General features: G+C 44.5%; 1 long non-coding RNA gene across 1 annotated transcript; it reads left to right on the forward strand.

Moving 5' to 3' along the window:
* Positions 1 to 271: 271 nt before the first annotated feature.
* Positions 272 to 3,885, forward strand: LOC119087943. The gene is made up of 2 exons (XR_005091496.1): positions 272 to 301; positions 3,500 to 3,885. It is a non-coding gene; the product is annotated as an uncharacterized LOC119087943 (long non-coding RNA).
* The last annotated feature ends 4,992 nt before the right edge of the window (positions 3,886 to 8,877 follow it).

The raw sequence follows: 8,877 nt of genomic DNA on the forward strand, positions 1-8,877 counted from the left end.
GCCATGAGAGGTCACTGGTGAAGGTACAGCCTCCGTGGCAGTTGAAGGTTCAGGACTGAAGGGGTCATGCAGAGAAGTTGAGGCTTGGGCACCACGAAGAGAGCCTATGAGAGGCTATTGGTGAAAGCGCAGCCCAGCTGCAGCAGAGGACCCCAGCATTTTGGAGATGCCAGTACCATGGGATGACCACCAAGAACAGCAGCTGTGGAGTGGAGCCAGCTGGAGCTTAGACAAGCTGTGTGTGCTGCAGAGGGTGGAGCCAGAGAAGTGCCCCAAGCCCTTTGGAGGAGTCTAGAAAATGGTGAGTGGATCCTAGACACTGGACAGTTGTGAGTTTGATTTTGATTTGATTTGGTTGTGACTGCGCCCTGATTTTTCCCCTCTTGAAGCAAGAAAGTATTTTACGGGAACCCACAGTTGAGAGACTCTGGATTTGAATAGACTGGCTATTTTAAAGGGACTGAAAAATCTAATGTGTTTGAATTTATAAAGCCTGTGGGACTTTTAAAGTTATTTGTGTTTTTAATATGAGATCTTGGGGATGAATAAACAAGGAATGCTTGTGTCATGATAGTGATGTGTTTGTGTGTCAAGATGACAAGGGGTCAGTTGTGTCCACTTGACACAAGTTGAGGAAATGCCTCCATGAGATCCAGCTGTGAGGCATTTTCTCAATTAGTGATCAATGGGGTAGGGCCGTCCCTGGGCTGGTGGTCCTGGGTTCTATAAAAAAGCAGCCTGATCAAGCCATGAAGAACAAGTCAGTAAGCAACACCCCTCCATGGCCTCTGCACCGGCTTGACCTCCAGCTTCCTGCCCTGTTTGAGTTCCTGTCCTGACTTCCTTCAGCGGTGAACAGTAATGTACAAGTAGAAGCCAAACAAACCCTTTCTCCCCCAGCTTCTTTTTGGTCATGGTGTTTGACAGTTTTCATTGAAGCAATAGAAACCCTAACTAAGAGCGGAGGAGGGGAGTTCATTTGGATCACGTGCAGGACATATAAGGATTGACATATTATTTCTGTCCAGTGTGGGGCCTATCATGCTAGCAGAACAATATCGAAGTGTTGAATAGGCCAGCAAGCAGAGGAGGGCGAGGGGGACACCAGTTAACCAGTTAACACTGGCTAGAAGGGCTTATGGGAGTCTCACAGGAGGAGATGGCATTTGGCATGTGTATTGGCTATTTTTCTTGTGATGGTGATGAAATACCCCATATAAAGAACTTAAGGGAAGATTTCACAGTTTCAAAGGGGTCAGTCCATGGCTGCTTGGCCCCATTCTCCTGACAGAACATCATATTGGAGGGGATATGTGATGAGAAGCTTCTTCATGGCAGACAGGAAGCTGAGAAATGGGATATAGGAAGGGGCCAGGGCAAGATACAACCCCAGAGAGTCACTCACAATGATCTGACACTCTGACCAGTGTCAACTTCTTACTTTTTAGCATCTCCAAGACATGCCTTCATATTTTAAATTCATAAGGTGTTAATCCAGAACCCTGATTAGCTCAGGACCCTTAGGATCCAGTCACTTGTCCCCATCACCCAAGTCTGTGAAAACATTTCACATTCCAACCCTAACAGCATGTGTTTGCCCTTTTGGGTGGGTAGAATGTCTGTGGGAGGACACAGTTGAGGGCCTCAGGTAGAGGGGACAGCAGTTGCCAAGATGGGCTGTTGGTCCCTGCCCCCCTTCTAGGCCTTGGACTCCTAGGCCAGGTCTTTGTCACACTCATCTCTTCATAGATGGAGCAAGGCTCTCAGTGCTTCTGAGCTCACCTGGACCCCCCTCTGCTCTGGAGGTCACACAGGAGAAGTATCCATCTGCCTGGAGGCAGTGATGAGAGAGACTCACCTTGCTTGGCAGCCTTTTCTAGAACAATATTCTTGCAACATCTTTTTAGAACCACAAAGGCCAAGCAGTTATTTATTGAGATGCAGTATATGATTGGGAGGGAATGTCCAGGGACAGATGCTGTGCAGGCCAAGGGACTCTTCTCAACTTTCTCTCCAGCTAGCACAGAGAGGGAAGAAAGGGAGGAAGTGGTCTTGAATGGGAATACTTATGAACAAAGTGGCATTGGTAAGGGAATAAGCTGATAGTCTACACTTCAATCACCAATCAATCCAGCTTCCAGGATCTTCCTTTGCTAGCTTTGGTGTGAAGAGGCTAAGAGATGGGAACAGATTGAGTGCATAAAGCAAGGATCAGATAAATTCTCTTCTTTTAACTTGTGAATGAGTGACTCCACAGTGCATGGGACAGGATAGCTGTGAGCACTCCTGACAAGTCAAGAAAGCCTCATTCAGGTTTGGAAGGAAAATATTAATTCCTCAACAGTGACCAGTTGGAAGGGTGCTTCAAAGGATGAGTCAGCCACTGTCTTCATTAGGGTTCTATTGCTGTAAAGAGATACTGTGACCACAGCAACTCTTATAAAGGAAAAACATTTAATTGGAGCTGGCTTACAGTTTCAGAGGTTTAATCCATTATCATCTTGGAGGAACAAGGAAACATGTAGGAGGACATGATGCTGGAGAAGGAGCTGAGAGTTCTACATCTTGATTGGTAGACAACAGGAAGTGAACTGTGTCACTGGGTGCAGCTTGAGCACAGGACATCTCAAAGCCCACCTCCACAGTGACACATTTTCTCCAACAAGGCCACACCTATTCCAGTAAAGCCACACCTCCTGATAGTGCTACTCCCTGTGGAGGCCATTTTCTTTCAAACCACCACAGCCACCAAGGGCACACTACAGCCTGCATCCTCCTCACCTGTTGGCTTAGCTGAGATCATTATTTCATAGTGTGGAATCTACTGAGTGCCAAAGAGAGTGCCTATGAAATTCACCTCATTGAGCATCATGCTAGCTCCAGGGACTGTGTTTCACATGCTTGGCTCCCTGGGCTCATGCCAGAAACTTCACTGATGCTTTTCTCGTGACAGCAAGGTGTCATCATCTGAGATAAGGCATGCCAGAAATCTTCTGTTAGACACAGGTGTTGCCTTGACCATAAGCAGAATGGAGGACATAGGTCTGTCTCTATGACCTTTTTTTAATCAAAGAAGAAAATATTCACATTTTAGCTGCAGTGCTTGTGAGTGTTCTTAAGACTAAAATGGCTAAAATTGAACACAACTTTTCAAAAGTAGGCATTGTGACCATGATTTTGTAACTATCTTCTATACAGGGATGCGGGGCTCTGCACAATCTGTTTCCCTTCTATTTTTAGTGCCTTTGGATTTTCTCTATCTATGTCATTTCTAGGGGGTATCTAGTTGGGGCTGTGTGATGGCTGATCTTGGTTGTCAACTTAATACATTTGGGAATTGCCACTATCAGACTGGCCTGTGGACAGGTCTCTGGGACATTTTGTTGATTGCTAATTGATGTAAGAGGGCAACCCACTATGGGTGGTGCCATCCCCTAGGTAGGTGGGCCTATAATAAACAGCATTCCTCTGTGATTTGTGCTTCATTTCCTGCTTCCAGGTTCCTGCTTTGAGTTCCTACCTTGGCTTTGCTTGATGATGGACCTCTAAGCCAGGTGAATCCTTCTTCCTTTGCTTGATGATGGACCTCTAAGCCAGGTGAATCCTTCTTCCTTTGCTTGATGATGGACCTCTAAGCCAAGTGAATCCTTCTTCATAAGTTGTTTTTAGTCAGTGTTTTTATCCCAGCAACAGAGAAAGTAAACTGGAATAGTCTGAAATGCTTTTCTAGAGATGTTTCATATTTTCTAATTTATATATTATCTCAGGACTATATATGACTTGATTTGAAACTTGTGGGTTGAATTTAAAGTCCTCATTTTCTTTTCTCTGGGAGATTTCTTTGACTATATCTTCTAAGTGCTTATTAAAATTGTAACAATTCTATTCATTATTTTTGAATGTTTCCATTTTTAAAACATTTTGTTCTGGTTTCACATATTTAGTCTCCCTCTTCAGGAGTTGGTATTGAGTTTCTTAACTTTTATCTGAGTTCCTGTTTTTGGTGTTTCTTTGTGTTTCTCAACCTTGGAGTCTTAATAGTGAATGCCTGGGGATGCTGAGATAGATAGTTGTAGCTCTATGTCTCAGAGGGTGGCCTTTTTAAGTGCTGGGCATCTAAAGTTGTGTAAGTGGTGAACTGGACATTTTTCTAAGGGCTAATTCTCATCTTTTAATATCTAAACTATATAATCATCCACATTTTCACTGATTGGTGAAATGCTTGCTGCAGGTTGAGAGAGTGGAGCACAGATGTCTACATGACTCTCTGTTCTGTGTGTACCTGTTCATGGTCCCTTTTTATTTACCTTTTCTGTGAACTGTGACTGTCTGTTTGCTCCTGTGTCTAGAGAATCTGGGTTAATGTTCCCCAGAGCATCACCCTTGGCCTCTGACTCTGATAGTCCACGTGCAGTGTTTACTTAGAAGTCTCAAAGGCCATGCTGTGAACCGTTGGGCAATCCTGCTTTCTGTGAGCCGACTTTGGTATCTGTTAGGAGAGATTTTTACCCAGCAGTGGTGATAATATCAATTCCATCTTCCTGTAACTACAGCTGGCAATAAACACCCTCTTCCTTCTCAGCTGCAGAGAGCTTTCTCTGAGCCTTCTTGAAAAGGTCTTGATGTTGGTCACCACCGCCAGGTCTGCATCATCCTCTCTGGGGAAAAAAAAATCCCCTAGCCCTGCTATGGCCACTTCAGGATTTTCCTTCTACTCTTCCTCACCAGCTTCTTGGTTCTAGCTGTCTTCACATTAATCAGTATTGAGGCCACTCTGTTGCTCCTGTTACCATATCCCTATTGCAATAATCTCCAATAAAATCCCCCTTATCATTTCAGCCAGTGTTGGGATGTTTTTAACATTGACATTTGAGGAAGCACATAATCACTTGTACAAACAACACACACGACGTGACCAGTGGCTGCCATGAGTGTGCAGCTGACCTTTGCCTTGACCTAATCAGGCAGCTGCCCAGGGACTGCTTGCCTCCTGGTCATCACGAGGTGAGGGCTTCCTCTACCATGTGCTGCCAGCATGATGGACTGCCTTTCCCCAGGCCCAGGGTCGAGTAACCAAGGATTATAACTCCCCACACCATGAGCCAGAATAAAGCTTTCCTCCTTTTAAACTGTCTTTCTCAGAAGTTTTGTCATAGTGATGGAAAATGAACACACTAAATTATTCTAACATCCCCAAACTGAAAGGGAGTAGAGTTATAAAATATCACTGTGGGCTAGGGTAACACTGAAGTGGATTTGGACCAGTCTATTCATTAGGCAGGTGCTGTTACAGCATCATTGTATCAGAGGAGCAGACATGACAAAAGCCAGTTTCCATCCACTGAGTCCCTGTACATCCAAGTCTCAGTCTATTTACCATAACTTTGTCAGCTTCTCATTAGGCAAAAGCATTTTCTTTCTTTTTCTTGCCTAAGAAAGCAAGGGCATGTTAGGTTAGAATTTCCTTTCAAGTGAGGAGTGGGTACACACATGGTTAGTTAATATTATGGACTAGCAAGCAAACCAAAGATGAGAACCAAAGGGACAGAGTGTTTCTGCTTGGAAAAGGGCTAACTCTTTGGGACTCATTTGCATTCTTACATCATTGGCTCTTTGAAACCCTGGGTGGGTGCTAGGATCAAAATGTGGTCAGTTGGGAAGGCACAGTAGAGTGTTAGTGGCAAGACTTAGGGCTTAGGATCACAATATAAGTAAAACTAATTCTATAGGTGACCCCACAGGAGAACAGTAAGAATACAAGCAATGTTTGGAGGACTCCTGTGCCTGCCATGTCAACTAGGTCTTCTCCGCCTCCTGAAGTAAACTGTCCACACTTCAGGGTCCTTGCCGTTGTATTTGTAGAGGAAGACAAACTCACTCACAGAATACCCTGTAGCTTTGGGCAGACATAAACATGAAACAGTTCTTTTGCAGAGTGGCTGAGCCCCACCTGGGGAGGGGGCAAGCTTGGGGACCGTATGGGGACAGGCTGGGCTTCGGGGTTGGAACAACAAAGATCTGCAGCCAGCTCTGCTGGTGCTGGGTGTGTGGCTGGCTCTGCTGCTGCGTTAAGAGCTGTGTTTTGCTGTGATTTCCCTCAAATTAGTGCAACTTTGGTTTAATGACAGCTAGTCATTTGGTGAATTTATCCCGAGAAAGAACTACCTCTTAGCTGGACACAATGGCATACACCTGTGTTCCTAGCACTCGGATGGCAGAAAGCAGGTGGATCAGTTCCTGGCCAGCCTCGGCTACATGAGACCCTGTCTAATCAATCAATCAATCAATTAATCAATCAACCAACCAATCAGATCTATGACAAAAAGCATGTAAAGATTACAAATACAACCTAAAAACATTTTACTTGAAGACAATAACAAACTGAACAAATGAAAAATTAGCCCATGGAACAGAAATTTTAGCATCAATCACACTAGTGGGTTGCTGCTGAAGATGAAGATATTTCCTGTTTCTTACCTAGTCAGGCACCCCTGTCCTTCCTCTTTTTCCTTTTCTTCAACTGGCATAAGTTCGAACGCTAAGGAAACCACGAAGTGACTTTATTTTGAACTCTGTCTGGTTAAAATGTTAACATTCACGGGAAACTGACACCCAGCAGAGGACAATCTTGCAGTGTTTGCAGAAATGATGCTGCTCTTTTGTGAATTTTATTTATCTTATAGCTGAAGGCTTCTCAGGGAGAAAAACTTATGGCCTGGTCCAGTGGTCTTCAGGAGAAGCAGAGAAGTTTCAGTTGTGAAATCTGGGTTGGGCTCACTCAAGAATGGCAGGGAGGCGATGCCCCTCTGGGCAACAGATGGTTGTTTATAATCCATACCCAGGCTTTAGCCAAACACTCCACATGCATCCTCAAATCTTATCTATGCAGTGGGAGCTGGGTGCCTTTCCTGCCCCTACTTTGCAGATAGAAAAACTGAGGCCCAAGTTTAGGTGAGGGCTATCACTGACCTCCGCCACAGTCTTTCAGAACATTGACTGCTCCTGCAAGCTTGCCAGTTGTAAAACAGTCTTCTGGGATTTCTTTTTTTTTTTTCTCTTGTTTTGTGGGGATTGAATGAAGGGAGCCATACATGGGCATGAACCACGCCTTTGAGTGTAGGTCAGAGGACGACCATATAGAGTTGGTTCTCTACTGCTACCTTTATGGAAGTTTAGGGGATAGAATTCAGGTTGTCAGGCTGTGTGCCAAAAGCCTTTACTCATTCAACCATCTTGAAGGCCCCAGAAATTTCTTGGTACCAAAGATATAACCAAAAGAAACAGAAACAGATAGGAAAATAAAACAGATTTTGATGAAGCCCTAATTACTTGATAACTAAGTTTATGAAGCTACCAGGTTGTACATGAGTTTTCAATTTCTTTAAGCCTCCTTCAGATGGTTTATGGTGATTATAGTAATCTTTGATCATTTGCATTGCCAAAAGATTAAAAACCACAACATTTTATTGTAAAGATCTAAACTGGCTTAGACTTTCTGACTATTGACTTTGGTAACTCTTCATGCCTTTGAATAAAATAAACAAAGCAATACAAAATAAAATCATAATACAGAATAGAAGAACAGCAATGGATGATATAGACTAGAATAAATGTCATCCCAAGCGGAGCAGAAAAGGTTGGTGTTACAGAAAAGGACTGACAGATACGTTTCATAGCCTGAGGGGGTCAGCCCAAGTCCAGCACCCCCCCCCCCTGTTCGCTATGTCTGGGAGTGACCACGGTCACCCCAGCGTTTGTGCCACTTGGGAGAGGCACCCTGTCCTGGAAACATAACTTACAAAGAAGAACAGGCTGGCCTCTAACTCACTCGTGCTGGGATTAAAGATAGACCAGGCTGGATCCACCTGCCTCTGGGACTGTACACCAGCCGGTCTGGATTGACGGCAACTGCCCTCCTTCCCCAAGTCACGAACTGCACAAACAAAAGAAGAAACTTCATCATCCCAACGTAGGTAGGGAAGATGTCCCTTCCCCTACAACCCTACCCATTTACCCTCTTCTATGGTATACTCAATAAAATAAATTAAATAAGCAAACGGGTAAATAAATAAACAAACAAATGAAAAGTCAAAAAAAAAAAAAAAAAAAAAAAAGGGTTGACAGCAGAAACAAAGCCCAGTGCAGGAGCAGTCATCGCAGCAGCTCTTGTTAGGAAGAAACAGCAGACAGGTAGAGCACAGTGACTGCTAACTGGTTAACTAACAGCAGGTTTACTTCTTGACTAGGATAAAAGCAGAGAGCACTCATTAGGCTGACTGAAGCCAGCTGCTTGAGGAGTTTCTTCCTGGCCTTGTGGCTGGGGAGTCCGGCTGCCACGGGAGAGGCATCAAAATTAGCCTATGTAAGAAGCCAATGATAGAAAGGACTGGAAATTCTACCCCGCTAAGGCTGATGTGTAAACAGCATCCACCAAAAAAATGTGCCCCATGCAAATGTTCCAGTCTACCCGTCCACAGTATCACTAAGCGTGGAGCCTTTATTCCGGTGTCCATGACCCACTTCCCATCCTACAAGTGTCTGATTTTTAAATAAACTACCACCACACTTCCCTGGTCCAGTTCCTAGCTTCTGGACACAAGAACCTGGACATCCCAGAGGGTACCCTCCAGACTCCAATACCCACCTACAGAAACGTCCGCTGCTTTCCCAAAGACCAGATACCAACCTGGTTTTAGCTTGGTGAACTGAAACCTGAGCTAGGGAGGCTTCACTGCTGTTAGACTGCTCTTTGGGGGCCTGGTGTAGGGCTTTTGTCCAGAAGAACGGCCTCCTATGATTTCTATTGAACAACATCGTCGACTATGGCATTTCTGATTCCTGTACTGGTTGCACAGGGAACCCTATTTTGTCAGGGTA

Source organism: Peromyscus leucopus, chromosome 5 (genome assembly GCF_004664715.2).
Source record: "Peromyscus leucopus breed LL Stock chromosome 5, UCI_PerLeu_2.1, whole genome shotgun sequence".
Taxonomy (NCBI): domain Eukaryota; kingdom Metazoa; phylum Chordata; class Mammalia; order Rodentia; family Cricetidae; genus Peromyscus; species Peromyscus leucopus.